The sequence below is a fragment of the Mytilus californianus genome, unplaced genomic scaffold (genome assembly GCF_021869535.1).
Source record: "Mytilus californianus isolate M0D057914Y unplaced genomic scaffold, xbMytCali1.0.p SCAF_9, whole genome shotgun sequence".
NCBI classification, from domain to species: Eukaryota; Metazoa; Mollusca; class Bivalvia; order Mytilida; family Mytilidae; genus Mytilus; species Mytilus californianus.
In genome coordinates, this window is record NW_026262745.1 from 68,706,129 (window position 1) to 68,726,320 (window position 20,192).

A 20,192-nucleotide genomic window follows, 5' to 3' on the forward strand; every position below is an offset into this window, starting at 1 on the left:
TAAATCATACTTTTTATGTATACTAGTCAACAAAAGAAACGATACAAGTCAATGTATTTTCTATATATAATGAAATTGGATACACTGTACCATGGTAGATAATTGCTCAATTTGTCTAATATTTTCAGAGTGTTATTTTCTTATCAAAACCATTTATTCAGGCAAATACGCGAATTTCATTATTTTTTGGCAATTTCTGTTATTTCAACAATCGTATTTTCACTTAAAAATAAAATAATCTATATTTGAACTTTAAACTTTACTTAAACATGGTATGCCTAATATTTTTATTGCCTTCGCAGATATTTGAATACCTAATTTTCGTTTTCAAAATAAAGTGCCGACTTTTGTCATCATTTTCCGCAAAATATATTTGACCTCTTTGTGCAATAACACGGTATTTTTTCCTATCCAATTAGTTTAAATTCTTTTAATCATATGCATTTGCTTTCCAAATGAATGTTTTTCATTGGATAATTTAATAGTTTTTGCTACTTAATAAATTGGACTTCAAACTTGTGTATCGTTACTTTTGTCGACTAGTACATGTAGTATATTATGCAATTCAAACTGTGGTGACGTCTTATACCTTTTGTTCTTCACAAATCTATTTCATGGTATGTACACATTGACAAAATACAACGATGAAGTTTTGAAGGTCGCAAAGGAATACTATTTATAGTCAATTACGTACATGCATATTGAACAAGACTGAATTATAAAGAAGGTAACATTAAGTTTACGAGTATACTACTGAGTAAAGCTATATCATCAAAATTCATGTAAAATATATACAAAAAAAAAAAAAAAAAGAGAAAAAGACACAGATATTTTTTTGTTCTTCACTACCCATACGTGAAGGTTGAATATGAGTACACATATACCAAAATAATCTAACATATTGAGTCTTTTCAAAAACTGTTTTGTACATCAGAACATACTCCTTGTACGTTTACGACTCGGACTAAAAGGAGACATAAGGTATACGTAAGTGAGAGTGCAAAGACAAATATGCCCAGAAAGATATCTTAGACGATAATACAAACTTTAAGTCTTTTACAACAGACAAGTGTATATAAAATATTCAATTGGTCTATACAAAAATTGTAACACCAAATTCAAAATTTTCCGTAAACACCATTCATCGAACAAAAATGTACACCTTAGATCTGTTGGTCAAATTCATAAAACTAAAAAGATATCGTACAGCCACGCCATGAAACGTTAAAGATGACATCATCTTGTGCAATATCTATAAAAAAATGTATACAGAAAGACTTTTTTCCATTTGATCCGTTGGTTGACAGGGTCTCGCGTTTGGCTTTTTGGGATTTTGTGGACTTTCCCCTTTTTGAACTTGCCTCGGCATATTTGTTATTTTGTTTTATAATAACCTTTATCAAAATGTTATTCAGCCAAGGAAAATGATATAATGAACACTTTCGAATCTGATTAGCATTATTAACATATGTAGAATAGTGGATGCAAAATACCACATGATAACATCAATACATTTGTGTTTTCAGAATAAGTGTAAATTTGTGTAGAAAGCACATACAATTGGCTAAATGCGTTCTTATAGTTTGCTAATCATCAAATGTCCGATTACAAATCCATGGACTTGTCTTAAAATTGCAATGTTGTTGATACATATTTTTCCGTTAGATTGACATAAAATAACTATAGAGTTACAAACTTTACCAATCTTTTATTCAGTTGATTGTTTAAAACGTCAAAAAAAGTTTTACAGCTTATAATTTGATGACGTTACGCTTTTCTCGAAGGGAAGTGAAAAAAAATTGTTTGTGTCCATTGCAAACTAGGTTAAAACTAATACAACAGATTTCCTGCTGCTGAAACATGTGTGTGATATTGAAAAAAATATATATTTAAGTCTAGAAAAAAGTGTTTGTCCCAAGAAAAATACCCGCCCCAAACAAAAACATGAAAAGTAGGTGCCCTAACGTATATGGTAATATTGGTTAAGCAATATATTACATAACAGTGATCAACTTTGTCAATGTCAAGAGATTTTTTTTTCTTTCATTCCGAAAATACATGATTGTATTTTTGCAAGTCAGCATTTAATTTTCAGAAACTCCTCCTACAATGTTTCTAGGAATCGCCTACATCAGAATATGGAAAATACAGCACATTCTTTCTATTTGCTTTCAATCCCTACATCTAGATTTTAGCCTCCGACCCAGGCGTGTCAGTCTTGTTTATGGGGTGACGACATTACCGCTCAGTTACCTTTAATGAATGAACACATTGTATCATATATCTCCATGTATACTACAATTTAATCTCTGACGACATCTTTAACCTTTTGTCGAAAGATAGAAATAAAAAAATAGAAAAAAATGAAATAAATGACGCTTTACGCTAATACACTTTTTAAAAGGATCAACACCTTGAATAAACAAAAACATTTACATGGATATTTTACTTGTTATGAAAAATAAAATGCATATTTGATTAGTAATATCAATAAACTGCATATTTTACTAGTTATAACAATAAATGAAATACAGAAATGACAGGAAAAATTCAATGATAGCCACTGAATTAAAGGGTCTTGATTTCGGAACAGGCACATAGACATTACAGATTATTGAGTTTTCCCAATCTGTTAATATGCATGAATAAAACAAACCCCGCTATATACAATGATCGTAAATCATTTTTTTGTTCGCTTTATCTTTCATTTCTGCACATCTGTCAACCCGATGATGTTTATAGCTTACTCTTCTGTACAGATTTTGTGCCTTGTTCAAGGTAGTACGATGACATGTAATTGGCAACTAAACCATATATCCTCATGTTTGTATTGTAAATATTTTTATATATTTCCATTTATAAATACTTGGTTGTTGTGGTTTGCATATTTTGTTGAGTCTGTTTAGTGTTGCCTTTGTCTATGACTATTGCGCAACAAGGCTAAAGATTTCTTCTGAAAAAACCCAACTAGTTTAGAACTAATAACAATCAGAACAGAATATAGAAATTGAATCCAAATGTTGTTTTTTCTTGTTTATTTTGCGATATCAAAAAACGAAAAACGAAAACACTTCCCTTTTGCATATCAAAATTAAAAAAAAAACGAAAACACTTTTGTTTTCCGTTTTGGTTTTTGAAAAATAAAGTATGAAAAACGAAAATACTTTCGTATTTCGTTTTTTGTTTTGTTTTATGGAACCATAAATCATACGCAAATATACACGAACCCTGAATCATGTACAAGTATGAAGATATGGCAAAAGGTTATAATCTAGTACGTCAGATTCTCATTCGACCTCAACACCAATTTCAAGGAGGATCTCAAATCAATATACCCATTGTCTCTACTGTGTATGGTACACGAGTTATATCTCCATACAACTTATTTTAAACTTTCATGGGAAGAAAGAGATGGTAATCTTTCGAACAAAATTTTAAAGTTACAACTTGTCGAAACGAACAATTTGGTAAAACATTTTTGTCATGATTTACTACGGTTTGTGAGGAAATGCGAAAGGAATCTAAAGTTGAAATTTAGATCATGACCGTGACCTTTGACCTTAACCTTAATTTTGTTTTTTTTTTTGTGGACCAAATTAAAATATCCCAGATCTTTATAACCTACAGTTCATGAGTAACCTTTGTGTAGCACTATTTCAAATACAAAAGTGCAAATAATTCTCATTTGGAGATTCCATATCGCTGAAAACAAAATGTTACAAAACTTCCGGATGATATAAAGAGCAATTTGGAAAAAAAATATCGATATCCTTTACGGTTGAGAAAAGGTAAACATAACAAGAAAAACAGTGGACAGGGATGATAACTCTCACAGGAAAAAGTGTACGGTTACACAGGGTCAACTGCGAAAGCGTATTTATTGATCGATATCATGTAACAAAATTTGTTTCAATATCTTGCGAAACCAAACAAAATCTCGACAAAAAGTGGCGGAAGAAAAAACAAATAATCAACAAAATTTAACAGTCGAGGCAAATAGGAAATACCATAATATTATAAAATTTCATAATTTTATTGATATATTGGATCAAAGTGGAGTTGTCTTTCTTAGACGCCTAGTGTCAAAATGGGCAGGGGAGATAACAACTTTTGTCTTAAACGAAGTCGAAAGGAAGACAACTCATTATTATAAAACGTTAACATTTAAAATATAAATTTGTATAAAAATTTAGGAATTTATTAAATTGGGTTCGAACCATGGGTTTTATTATATACAAGGAGTAACTCTAGATAAATTAAACTCGACTAAAGATTATTTAAAATCTGGTGTAATGTACTAGAAAGAATCATTATATTTATTACTATTTTATCAGTCTCCAACATAGCAAATCATGCATGTTGAGGTCAATTGCGAATGTATTTACAGTTTATTTATTATGTAAACAAATTAAAGACCGAAAAGTTATGCAAAATCACAGAAAAATATTTCTAAAAAAAAACACTGTAAAATATGTTTGAAAATCTAACAGCGGGAGGTAAACAAACAATCGAATTCCTCACAAAAACTGATAACTATGACAATAATTATTACGTTCTGTTAATAGCCTGTGTACAAACAAGCATAGACATTTATGCGATTGATGCGGATCTGACATTACAACATTAACAATCTACAAAGCTGAAAAGTAATTCTTTGCATCATAGCAAATTATTAATGTCCAAATGATGGACATTGGCTATCTGATAAAGAAAATAAATTCACTAAAAGCCTAAAAACAAACAGCAAAATGTCCATAATATTTTATATATACGTAGAATTCTGAGTTGAGGTGAATTAATTGTAACAAAGAATATTTATACCTTTAATCTTTTTTAATTGCACATGCTCATGGAGATAAAACACATTTGGCAAATAACCTATTGTTATTTGGAAAGAAACTACTCAGCATAAATTGATCGATGACAATTTGTTCACCATGGTTCCAGTTAAATGTCAAACTGTTTGTACATTTAAATGCGTATTATGTGCATATTTCTACGTACATTTGTCAGGTATTTCTATATGAAAGAAGTGATTGTATACAAATGCTTATTAAGTTAAAGCAGGATAAAACTGAAAAGTATTGATTCAAAACAGTTACATCAGTTAAAAACAGAGCATAAGTAAGGTCATGAAGTCTCCTCACGGCAATCCCACCTCAGGATATCACGTAGTGATGACTTTTGACCAGGCAAAATAAATTATCTTAATCAAAGTGATATTTCAAGCTAGTTAAAATAAAAAAAAAATCAGAACAAGATCTGAGATAATCAGTACTGTAATTGTAGTGGGGTGGGTGGCTAGGGGGTCGTTTTCTGTCGATTACGGGTAGAGCATGGCATCATTTGGATCAGATACTTTGGTAACGGGTATATTAAATTAAAATGATTTTCATATTTTGATTTCATTCCTTAGAATTTAAGTTAGAGAATTTAATAATTCGCAGTCAATTAAGATAAAAATAAAAAAATACAATCATATTACAATTTATAATGTGAAATGTAAATAATTTGGAATACAATTTTCTTCGGTTCACATCTGTGTTTGTTGGTAATCTTATCTAAGGGCACCTGCTGTGAGAGATGTACTTCCTGATAATTTAACAAAATATATAAATAACCAGTGACACAGTTCCAGGCTTACTGCTAGTGCAGTTTTATAGAATAGTATAATAATCTACATTGGAAAAGATTGAAAGAAATAAGATTTGAAGATACACATGAATTGCATAACATGACTCGTAGGTTTTTATTTGAAATGTAAATACCGTGCATTTTTCAAAGTAATAATTTGTCCACACACAATGTTTATAAGTTTTTATACAGTTTGCAGATTCAGATTAAATAAAAAAAAGTATCGCCACTAGAATAACATAAAATATTCATATACACGTATAAAGCATAGCTATAGTGAATAAATTAATAATAATAATTGATCAATGAAATCATAGAATGATTTGAAGATAAAATATTAATTCGACTGCAGACCAACAAATCAAACAACACAATACAAAATAACGTAAAATAGAGTTTTAACACCATCCAATAAGAAGTTTCAATAGATTTAGAAGATTAGATAAATGCTCATCTAAATATTTCCAGCTGAAGATTAAAAACATAATATAGTTACTACTCAGTATCCCGATCTGCAGTTGAATGCAAAAAAAAACAAAACATACGTGTCAAGTAAGACGTTTCAAAACACTGTTCCTTAATACCAACTACATGTTTGCACTTAATCTCATTTATAATCTTATTTAGTAGTTACTAATGAATTTGTCAATGAAGGAAAACGTGTTCCTCATCATTTAACTATTTTACAAACTTTACCATCTCTCTCATGCCTATGTTCCTCTGGAATTTTTGTTAAACCTATTGACAATAAACAAACAAAGGCGCCATTTCCTTTAAACGTTTCTTAAGCTGCCTAAATTTAACTATTTTCCATCCATGTACTACATATGTGTTCATACACTTTGACCGTATATGTATAAAACTTATACAGTCATTCATGATTTGGTTAATACAGTTTATTTTTGACTGATTTCGATTTACGATATGAAAATAAGAAGATATGGTATGAAACGGAAACCAAATGACGTAGAAGTTACAACTAAAGGTTACCGTAAGGTCTTCAACAATGAGCAAAACCAATAGTGCATAGTAAGTTACACATTGCCCCGAAACAACAAATATAAAACAGTTCAAACGAGAAAACTAACGGCCTTAAGTTGGGGTCACACATTCACGATTTTTACTGCCGTCCTTGACAGAACCATTCCCGATTAAGATTTGTCAAACGTCTGATCGAGTTCTGTGAATCGGGGCTGGAAATTGAAACTTTAATTAAAATTTGTAAAAACATATATTGAATCATTACAATCAGATATTGTTCAGAAAGCGTCAAAGTTCGGCCGTTTCCAGCCGAATTTGTCCCGATTATACGGTTTAAAATCCAGTATTAATCCGATTTGTATCTCTCACATGGTAAAGAACGACATAATATGTCCCGACAGCATCCCGATTATACCGAATGTGATCCGACAGAGTTCAGAGAGTGACCAGACAGTGAACCGACGCTGACGGAAGATATATATCCGTGGGTATTATTGCCAAATTTCGTATTAATAACGGGACTGATCCGGAACGGTTTTGGAGAGACTGTTCCCACTAGGCAAGATCTTATTGCAATCTGGACTCAATCGGCAAAAAAACAGCAATGACACATTTCTCCAGATCATATCCGTTCAACAGGACACCGTCCAGAAAACACAGAACATAATAACGATTGTTACGATTTCGATCCGATACAGCAGAAACTGTCACGACATAGTCACGATTGTAATCCAATTATAAATAATATCAGTTGAGTCTTCCCGAATGTTACGGAACTCACCTAACTGTCGGGTGTTTAGCTAACCTCTGCGGACCTACTTATTAATTCGTGACCTTCGCATGCTATATCATGTTCCACTAATCCATCATTTCAATAAGCGGATATGTATTAGATATAATACATCTGTGTTTAATATATATAATTTAAAAGTATGTGATATGTCTTGTCTAGTCTTGTCTTTCAGTTTAAGCTGGGGTCACACATTTACGATTTTTAATGCCGTCCTTAACAGGACCATTTCTCGATTAAAATTTGTCAAAAGTCTGATCAAAATCCTTTGAATCGTGGATGGAAATTCTAAACTTAAATTAAAATTTGTAAAAAAGAAATTATATATTTAAACACGACAACAATCAGATATTAGTGAATTTCAGGAAGCGTCGATATTCAACCGTTTCCAAGCGAATTTGTCCCGACAATCCCGTTCTCAATCCGATTCTAATCCGATTTTTATCTTTCGCATGGTAGAAAAGGACCGAATCTGTCCCGACAGCGTCCCGATTCTACCAAATGTAATCCGACAGAGATCAGACAGAATTTCGTATTAAGGGCATACGATACAATTACAGGGGAGGTAATGACGTTGCTAACGTAAACTGTTATTTTCGCGACGTCAAACTGTGACATATCGGGAAAAGATGCAGTTTTCTGATTTAACTTGAAAACGAGTTCATTGACCCCTCTTTTAAAAATGGCATTTGGTTTAATTACGTATGATGATTATTTGTATCAATTTTCATAAAAAAGTCAACAATGCAATTTTTTTTAAATTGGATAAAAATACAGCAAAAAAAGACGTTTTTTTCTAATTTCATGAACAACTTTATCTGTCATAATTCAGCATCGGCCATAATTCAATAGAAACCCTTCAAAACAATACACGAATAAAAATGTTTGTACAATAGATACCCTATGAAAATAGAAAGATACGAGAAAATATATATGTGATAAAAACAATGTTGATGTGCCAATGAAATTGTTACGTTCCAATCTTCATTTATTTTTTTACTTGATGTGTACGCTACAGCAATACTAGATTGATAGTTGGTGGTTTTACCTCCAGTGGCAAATATGTCATGCATGTACAAGATACGAAATGCTGAATATGTTGTTTTTACAAAGTAGGTGCTGATCTGTATTAATGTTATGAATTGGAGACTGCCACTGAAGCACTGTAGGGTATGGATAGGGCAAAATCACTAGGGTATTGATAGTGCAAACAGTCACCAGTATGTTAACCAACCCATCAAGGGCTCTTACTCGTGCACCATCCGATTTAACGTACACGTTCCGATCGTACGTGGCTGTGTATCTATCCATCCCACACGGTTTTAATACCAGAACGTAAACGTCCAGAAGACTTAGTTCAGAAAATAATGTAAACAAAATCGATTGCTATTCAGGAATAATTAACATTTAATTGGAAATTTAAGACACTTTGCTGTTTCAAACACGAACTTAATTCCGATTAATTGAAAAATAAAATGCATCTCGAAAATTTAATCAAAGAAAAAGTAATTCACGACCACTGCTAATTTAGGACAGGCATAATACGAAATATAACATTGTTAATCATATTCGAACGCTTCATCCTCCCTCAACCAGTGACAGTCGTGTTGTTACAGTTATGTTACAGTAATATAACAACACAATACTCTTTTCATGTTTTTAGTTTTAAAATAAATTATACTGTAAATTCAGAAATTTTTGCGTGCATTTATTATTGCGATTTTGTCATTTTAGACTAAAATGCGATTCTAATTTTTGCGATATTGAGAAAAATCCTGTTTAATTCATATAAAAAATTTCAAAATGCGAGTTTAAATTATTGCGATTATAACCCTGTCGCATTTTTCGCAATAATAAAAACATCGCAATAATTTCTGAATTTACAGTATTCTATAAGCCACTATACAGTATGGATTTTCCTCAATTTTGAAGGCCGTGTTGTTGACTATAATTGCATACACTCACTTCAGATGTCTCATTGGCAATCATACCACAAATCCTTATTTTTGAATAACTAATGGCCTTGTTTCAAGCTAGTCGGAGGTTTCTTGAATACATGTAATGTTTAATAAAATGAGGGTAACTAATCAAGTCACTGACATTTTCATTCCGATAACATTTTCGTTTGGTCAAAAGGCTATAAATTGCAAGATCATCCTACTTTTTGTTCACTTACGGACAAAAAACAAAGTTTTTAAGAACCTTGACAATTATTTTGCGTCCAACTTATATCGGACATAGATAAATTAAATTTATTAAAAGTACAAAACTTTATTTCGACGTTACAATTTGAAAATTGTGTGTATTTGTCAAGAGATGCATGAGCATTCAATATTTTTAAATGTCACCTTGCCTTTTTCAGATGATTTCATCTTCTGATAGTTACAGTTGTGTAGCTAGATGTCATCACAGGCAAATGTCTCTGCAATTGTTTACTTATATACCTTACTAAAATATATACGTATATAGGTTAAGATGGTTTAAACAAGTGCTTTAGATGTCCCGTGTTTCCTTTAGATTTCTTATATTCATTCAGTCAACTGGATTTTAGAAATTTTTGTGTCTATTTTTGTTTTAATTTGACGAAATATTTAGGTTGCAGGAGAAATATAATGACCAGCTTTGCATGAATACCTCCCCCCCCCCACCCTCCCAAACCTCAACCCCCAAAAAGGAACGTTTAGTTCGTTTAGTTAACAAAAGAGACACACATTTATGTTCCTTAATGTATGATTGATTGTTGGTTGCTTAACGTCCAGTGGCAAATATTTCATGCTTATTTAAAACGACTTAATTAGTTACATTTGTTAACAATTATATACAAATACTGATGAGGATGAACGGCCTTGGTCGACAGTTTTGACCTAAATTGAGATCCGAAACACTTGAGTGGGAAAGACACTGACATATAGTCAATCAAAATATTATAGCAAAATAGAAAATAATATTTAATATCTATGACATATAATTAAAAACTTGGCGCGCTCTATGTAAAATGTTGCTTGGATTGGTAATGGACACGTCTTTTATTATAAAAATTAATATGGGATCAAAATCTATAAACGCGTTAAATATAGATTCTTACATTGATACTTGTTGATTATCGGATTTATCCAATCGAGATAGTTAAATTATCAATTTTAAAGTCTGAGCCTTGGCGGGGACTTTAAAATTTATAATTTAACTATCGAGATTGGATAAATCCGATAATTCACGAGTAACTATGTAAGAATCTGTTTCTCTAATGATTAAAAAATACATTTTCATTTTTTGTTAAACCAAAACCCCCTTCGAGTGCCTTCCACATTTCACAAAGTTGTCAATTTCATTAACACCTGTTAGCATATTTTGAGCTGATAAAGGTTATGCCATGATCCTTAAACTCATCCAATCATCTTCTGAGATCACCCGCAACCACACGTTGATTAAATTTTTTTATACAATGAGTGCAGAAAGGTATAAATTGTCAAAGAATTAGAGAAATATAGATTCTTACATTGATACCAGTGGATTATCAGATTTATCCAATCAAGATAGTTAAATTATCAATTTTAAAGTCCGAGCCTCGGCGAGGACTTTAAAATTTATAATTTAACTATCGAGATTGGATAAATCTGATAATCCACGAGTAACTATGCAAGAATCTGTTTCTCTAATGATTAAAAAATTAATTTTTATATTTTGTTTAACGAAAATCACCTTCGAGTGCCTTCCACATTCCATGAAGTTGTCAATTTCATTAACACCTGTTGCCATATTTATTGATTCATCTTGTATGCTGATAAAGGTTATGACCCTTAAATTCATCCAATCATCTTCTGAGATCACCGGCAACCACACGTTGATTAAATTTTTTTTATACAATGGGTTCGGAAAGGGATAAATTTCCATAGAATTAGAGAAACAAAAATAAATCGATAATACTATTGATATTGTAATCAAGTGGAAATGCAAACAAATCATTGTAGTTTTTAATCTATTAACTGTATAGTTCATCTGATTTTAGAAACGTAACCTTTTCCCATATTGATCAATATTGGTTGGGTTTCGTGTGTGGTGCGTTGGAAAAGTGGAATACAAAAGTGTCAAAAGAAAGGAAATTTGTGAATAAAAAAACAGCCTTAACACCAAGAAAATGACAGGGCATTTCATATCACACTTAAGGATACTTTACCATATATTTTATAGTTTTCCCCATCCATTCATACCTCCGAAGTGTGTACTTTCGGGACGTCCAACTAATTTTATTTGGGGTGGGGGTGAAAAGAACATCCTGCCGGCCTGGTAAGAACTGTAAATAAATAATCTTACACAAGGCGGGATGAGAATATTTTACAAAACACAATGCAAGAAACTATAGCGAACAGGACTGATATTTAAGTGCAAGCCTTCCAACATGTTTAACCCCGCAACACCTTATATGTGCCTGTCCCAAATCAGAAGCCTGTAAATCGTCGAATGTCATTTTTTGCTGTTTCTAATATGTGTTTTTCGTTTATTATTTTGCATAATTAGTTTGTTCCTGCTTTGTTCCGTCACACCACTATACCAGGTAAAGAGAGGGTTGGCGCCTTCAAACATGTTTAACCCCGCTATATTCTTTATGTGCCTGTATTTCAGTGGTTGTTGTTGGTTCTTTACTGTCATATTTGTTTTCCGGAAATTGTTTTGAACTTTGATGTCCCATTGGCAATCATACTACATCTCCTTATTTTTATATAGTGTATATAAAATTGAAAATAAATTTTCGGAAAAAAAAAAGCATGAGTACTGACAGATGAAAATAAACAGTAAATCTCGCTCCCTTTTTCATAAATTTTATATATATATGTAGGACTCGGAGGTGCGATGAGGACGCTGAAGTCCGATGGTCACGCTGAAGTGTGATGGTCTCCGCCGAGTGGTCTATATAAGCCATTACTTGGAATATCCGTTTCACAGATGATAACGGATATGTTCCTAATGTCGTAACTACAATCCTATCCCCTTTTCCCGAATTTGACCTACCGAATTAGACTTATTACCGGGTTTGTACTAACATGAGTAACACGACGGGTGCCACATGTGGAGTAGGATCTGCTTACCCTTCTGGAACACCTGAGGTCACCCCCAGTTTTTGGTGGGGTTCGTGTTGCTCAGTCTTTAGTTTTCTATGTTGTGTTTTGTGTATCATTGTTTGTCTGTTGGTCTTTTTTCTTTTTTAGCCATGGCGTTGTCAGTTTATTTTCGACTCATGAGTTTGAATGTCCCTCTGGTATCTTTCGCCTCTCTTTTACAATTCCATACTAAATGATAGATTGTTTTCTTTAAATTTGCTGCATTAGGACATTATTCTGCGTTAACAGCTTATCTTTACTTTGTTCCTCTCATCTGAGATTACTGAAAGTAAAATCAACTCTCAGCTCTCATGATTTTCACGTCAACCCTAATATCATAATACGGGGAGAACCTCTGCGGACCCATATGTAGTTGGAGAATTCCAAGCACCATCGTACGTAAAAAAACGAAACCTCTATAGATTTCGAAAAAGAATCTCATTTCCATTTTCCCTGTCTACTAATTATATCCCTTTTTCGGTAGTATTAAAAAAATACAAGTTGTATTCATGTTGAATATGCAAAAACATTCCATATTTTCTTCAGTTGCAGAAAAATACACCGACGGTAATAAATTAATATAAGGCCCTTATTAAATTGCATCTTAAACAGCTATCACAATATCAGTCATTGAAATTAACATTGGTTTTAATGGAGAATAATCTTGTATGTAGCGTCTTGAATGACTTATGAACGTTGGCTTATTTTTGCCAAAAGCGAACTACAACTTTACAATTGTGACTGGAAATATTTATTATGGCACCCTTAACGGAGTCGGGGTGACATATTTTTATTCTACTTCTCTTTTTTTCTTATTTTTCTTATTATTTTTCTTCCACTTTTTTTTGTCCAGCTTATATCTCGGAATTGTATGAACCAATTGTCATGGAACTATACCATAATGTTAACCAGCATGTGCAGATTTGCAATCGGGGTATGTCATAATCAAGATGGCTGCCGTTACCATGGAAACAGCAAACATGTCTAAACTTTCAAAATGCTCCATCCTTAATGAAACTTTACAATAATGTTAATTGGCATGTGTAGATGCGCTCTTTGACTTTCGAATTTTCAAAATGGCTGCCGTTACCGTGGCAATGTGGAGAAGGGTGCCATACGTTATTGCTCGCAATTACAAATCTAGTTATGACTGTTTTTAATTAAACAGGTTACTGCTCTCGATAATTTACGTAATAAACATGAAACGCTGCTTCTAGCAAACAAATTTACCTTTTCGTCGACATGGGACACATTAACAATAAAGGTTAGGTAATCCATCGCACCTCAGCGTAACCACCATTGCACTTCGGCGTAGCTATCAACAAGATATCGTCACAATGCCACCATCGCACTTCAGCGTGATCAAAAACGTACTTCAGCGTCAAACCATCGCACTTCAGCGTGACCATCGCGGTTCGGAGTACCATCGCGGTTCAGAGTCCTACATATATATAGGGTCATTTTCGTATACCAGGAATATAATGTAAATATTAACCTTTTCCCAAATTTCATCTGAATTCTAATGTGCACTCTTATCATGTACATGAATTATCAAAATCTTCTTCAAACATAGAATCTTTCCGGGGTTTCGTTCCTTTTTGATTATTTTTAGAGCATACGATTTCCCCGAATATTTACATATCTGAATACCGAAGTATAATTCATGCATAATGATAAATAAAGCAAACATGTACGTATTACATTCGGAAGCTCGTGTAACACTTGTTTCACATAGAAAAATAATTACCTTTGGAAGATCGTGTAGCTCTTGAATCACATAAATAGTGCATTGTTAGCTTTGTTGTCCCCTCATTTTAATGTTTATTTACTTATATGCCCTTAAAATGAACAGCATCTACAACACATTGGTCTAGTGATAAAGTTTCGGTCCGTTCCTGATAAAATTGAGAATGGAAATGGGGAATATGATAATTATCTGCATGTATACTATTACATTTGTTAACAAATGTGTTAGCCGGTTTGTCTCCGAGCCGACGATCGTCTGAAGTATTATATAACAATAAATAGTTAGTGTATGTAATGTACTTTATAACTTCATATAGTAATTTCTTTTGATTTGTTTATATGACAATATAGATTATTATCTAATTAGCGTAGCTTAATTAATTCAACCCCAAATAAAGTTCCGTAGCTAGTTCCTTACCGTCTACGTATTGTAAGCAGGCGGAAATGTTTCTGTATTCAATTTGTTTTAAATTTATGACAACTCGGCCAACGGCCAACTCGCTATACTCAAACACTCTTACTAATTATTACAAGTTGCATCACAAACTCGCACCACTCAAACTAGGAAGATCATTAAATTGTTTTCTTCTTCTGTGCGTAAATTCCTCCTTTCTCGGAGGACCCATGTCAGAGAGACAAAACTCAAACCACTCGAAAAAAAAAAAAAATACAACACACTCGCATCACTGAAGACATGTTTTTAATCATGGTCTTCTCTCAGTTATTTCCTCCGTTCTTTGAGCACCCGTATCACACAGAGACAGAACTTGACTCGCACCTTTCGAAGATAAAAAATATTACGAACTAGCACCACTAAGAAATATTTTAATCATCAGTGTTTTGGTTGTCGTCTTCTTCTCTAAGTTATTTTCTCCGTTCTAGGAGCACCTGTGTAGCACAGAGATAGAAGCTACTAACTGGACATTTCAATTAGTTCTCAAGACGCAGTTTTTTTCTAGTATTTTGTATAATAAAGCTTTTACCCCTTAAACGGCATGTTCCAACGAAGTATACAGCTATTTGAGAAATATACATTGAACTTAGTACGGTGGGAACGTATTTCATAAGCAACTTTTCAACCAAAATTGAATTCTACACGAAATTATCAAATCTGCTGACATTTTCTGTTTTTATATAAAAGAGAAATGATAAAATCATATCTACGTCATTTTTTTTTTATTTAGTCTGTTTTATTCTGATGCTTTGTCTATTTTTCCGGCTTACCGGAAGAATAGTAACTTTCTATTTTGTATAGCGGAGTTGACCGAGTTTCGGTATTACAGAGTTAATAACATGTGTTTATTCCCTTAATACAGTTTGTCTAGAGAAAATCAGGCGTTTCGGGGAACAAAAAAAAAACTGCTATTTAAAAAGAGTATACATAAGAGTTTTACAGGAATTGACCTGCTGCTCTGCAATAGCCACCTACATGAGTTGTTGAAAATGGTCTATACGCTTAGAACCGTGGCAACCTTTAGTACTTAGTAAAACAGAATTAGCGATCAGTCATCGGTCAGTCATCAATCAGTCAACGTTAGGATAGTATAAGTAACATATTAGATACAATCGTTGTAGATTTGTGCTTTTTTCATATTCGGTTATATAATTTGCCATACTATTAGAATTATGCATATAGGTTTAGACAATTGAAGAATAATACAATGTAAACTTAAATTTGTTTTAGAACATTCAAAATGCATGCATTTACACGATTCACAGTTCACAGTTGGTAATTAGGCTTGGTTCTAGTAAACACTTGAAAGTTGTAAGCATCCATTCGGATTTGAGTATATATCATTCATTTATTGATTTATCGGTAACTGTTGTCCGGTGAACTTTTAGGATTCAACAGGTTCATGAGGTAAAATCTGTTGCTTCCGTGGTTCGTCCCCAACCAGTGAGGGGTTCGCCACCGGCCGGCCCATCTCCGATCAGTCAAAGAGTAATAACTACGATCGAGTACATGCAAGTGCATTCTGTACAAGACATCTAATTTAACTTATTCTGACTGTTTTCCTTGCTGCGCATTGTCAGTTTGTTTTCGATCTATGAGTTTGACTGTTCCTCTGGTATCTTTTGTCCCTCTTTTATATATCCCGAACAATCAACGGAAGCCCCTCAATAGTAAGGGTTTTTTTTTTCGCATGAGATTATGTCGGCGTAACAGAGTAAACAACATGTGTTTATTCCATTAATACAATATTGAAGACAACAACCCGGCCACCAAGATATAGTCAATAGTGCTGAATGTGGCCTTATCCAATACAAATCTATCAATCAATCACAAAGTGGCAAACATTGATCTTTGAATTCTTAAATCTGAAGAATTCAGGCTATGAATACAAGAAGATTTGCAAAACATGAATCGTATGATAAAAACAACCAATCCAACGACAAAAAGCAAACAAAAAACCTATCAAGTATCTTTAGGAAATGGTCTTCAATAAGAGTCCTATAAAAGAATAAGGAGATATGGTATGATTGTCAATGAGACAACTATCCATCAAAGTTAAAATGAAGTGAATGTAATCTAGTCTAATTCATATGTCAAGCTATATAAAATCTGGAAAAAACTATAACAAGTCATTTCCTTCGTCAAAACGAGGCGTTTATATGAAACTTTAATTGCAATTGTAGCCTACTTACATTTGTAATTTTGATATTCATGGAAACTCTTTCAAAATTAACATAATATTAATTTTGTTTTTAATACTAGATTTATTTTCGTTACCAAATGTCGCTACTGTACTATTTGACGTAACTTGTTTAATAATTATTACGACGAAAAACAAACAACATTTTCTTCTGCAATCATTACATTGTTTTCTAGTCTCAAGTCCAACTAAAAATGAAATATTGCTTACGTGAATACATGTACATATCAAAGAATCTGGATAGGGTTTACAGAATATCAGGGCAAACAATAGAGAATAAAGTAAAAGGCGAAAATTTTAAACAGTATAGAGGAAAATAGTTCAAAAGAAAAGAGAATGCTGGTGTGGTAATGTATTCAGAATAGAGAATTTCGGCAAAGAAATTAAAAATAGAGAAACAAGACCCAAACACCACCACCAACACACTATAAATTAGACTTATTTAGTGACTAACGATTAAGTTCAATATGTATGTTTTTCCCGTTTCCTCTAAAATCATTTTTCTTTTCTTTTCTTTTCATAATCATGTTAATATTGACGATTTCTCTGTTTGTTATTCAACTTCATCTTTTTATATACTAGTATTTATTTTAGTCATGTTTCAACAAAACCTATATATCTCGTTACTGTCTGACAATATTTTTAACTCGAACTCTACTTCGTCCTGGAACTCGATTTCTCACTCGAACTATTACTCGGACCTTTTCTCGAACTCAAAGTATAACTTAAACTTTAAACTCGAACCCAAACTCGAATACGAACTTGAACTCAACTTAAATTCGAACTGGAACTGGAACTCATTTTCCAACTCAAAGATTGATCACACTCTGTTCAAAATTTGAAACAACAATATAAGCATTTATCCCCGGCTTAAATTAAAAAGAAGATGTGGTATGATTGCCAATGAGACAACTCTCCACAAGAGACCAAATGGCACAGAAATTAACACCTATAGGTCACCGTACGGCCTTCAACAATGAGCAAAGCCAATACTGCATAGTCAGCTATAAAAGACCCCGAAATGACAAATGTAAACCAATTCAAACGAGAAAACTAACAGCCTAATTTATGTACAAAATATGAAAGAAAAACAAATATGTAACACATCAACAAACGACAACCACTGAATTACAGGCTCCTGACTTGGGACAGGCACATACATATAGAATGTGGCGGGGTTAAACATGTTAGCGGGATCCCAACCCCCCCCCCTAACCGTGGACAGTGGTGTAACAGTACAACATAAGAACGAACTATAAAAATTCAGTTGAAAAAGGCTTAACACATCAGAAGGATACACATAGAAATACATCTAACAAATTCAAAGAGGGGACGTGGCCGGGTACTAGTATATTTCTAGAATTTTTATTGGTTAACGCACGTCGTCACAAAACCCATAGCCCCGGGTTGTTCCAAACCCATATACCCGGACGTTGCTACCTATTACACCGGGGAACTTCACGCGCGTTTTCCTTAATTCCATGGTTGTTCCTTGTTGTCTTTGATGTTTGACTTTCACAACATTGGGCGCCAAATTTGACTCATTCCAGTTCCTCTGTCTCTGGATTAAAAACGTCTTATATTTGACCATCTGAAGGGTTGTACCAAAAGTAGTACCCTACGTTGCTTTCACGTTACACTTTGTGGTCGAATTTATCTAAAAAACGCCAGATTTGGACTAAGACCGGGGATGAATTAGTTATATATGTTCATAGGTGGTTCATAGCTGTAGATATTTTAAAACACTCTTCTGTACGGCTTTGCCTCAGGGTGAACTTGGATACTTCAGGGTGTTAAAATATCCATATCCACGGATAAGAACGCAGCTATTGTATATTGTAGATTGTTTCGGTTTTTATTGTCTTTCTATGGCTGCATGTTTTGTTAATCTACTAAAATATGAATAGTCATTACCCAGCTATGACGTTTCGACCGATGTTTGCTATTGATTCTGCTAGAAATTCTGCTTCCAAGATTGACTTGGCATATGCTTTCTTTGTAGTTAGAAAGTTTTTACCAAGTCACAGGTGTTTTATTACTAACTTTAATTTTTCGGTTTATTTTCATTAAGAATTTACAACCGCCTTATAGTTATGTGAATCGTAAAAAAGTATATAACATACACACTTATTTTGTTCATAAACAACTTGTCATGATCAAGAGACACCAACTACGTTACTTTTATTTTATTATCTCTTCTACTTCCTGAAAAATGAATTTTTAGCTGATTGATTTTCGAGAGAAAAAAATTAAATATGTGTAAAATTAACCGAATTATATATTAAAAAAAAGTGTCTTCTAGTAATTTTGTGTTGTTTATTTAATTCGTTTGTACTTTGGGGATTGTAAGATTTTACTAGGAATGACACTGTTTTTAAAGTTTTAAAGAGGATTAGGGTTGGGGGGGGGGGAGCACTTACTATGTAATGAGTGTTAGGGATGAGCCGCTGGAATAGGTCACTTTTTCATGCTCCATGATATATGAAAAGGGTGAGAAAATCAGATTAAATATACCAATAGGTTGCTTGATTATATCATAAGTATTTGAAACTAATCAGTTGTCAGTATTTAATTCGGTGCGGTAAAACCAGAGTCGTAAATGCATCAGTTATTTGTCAATCCACTAATCTCTATGTATTCCAATGTGGTATTTCCACTGATGGTAGTTATAATATAGATGCTATAAATCCGACCATTTTGACATGTGCACCTAATTAACATTCAAAGGTTTGTATGAATGAAACATGATAACAATTATTAAAAGAAATTCCATAGTATCAAGAGCAATGTAACTTTTTATCAGTTTTTCATTATATAATATAAAACCCTGTGAAAATGTAACTCTCTGGGAGTGTTACCACATTTATCTTACCAAACATATTTTATTGTCTATTGAAATTGAAATTTCTTCAAAATGAAAGATATAAAAGGGTCAAATAGAGGAAACTGAAAAGCAAGGTGTGTACAATTGCGTTGCTTCTCAACATGAACTTGATGATGAGCGGGACCAAAAAAAATCTCTATACTAATGTACCAGAAGATGAAAAATATCCAAATATATCTATAGGTTTTTTTTTTGTTAATTGATATATGACAAGGTATATATTTTTTACAAACAAAATATATGAAAATGGTGGGGTACTTGATGTCTCAGCTGCTCACCCCTACCAAACAAATATTGAAGTGCCCCCCCCCCCCCTCTCCCCTCCCCTCGAGGCTATCGCAGCCGTACCATATTTTTTCTAATATTTAGAATGTATTCGCATGTGGTTTATTTTACAAAAGGCAGAT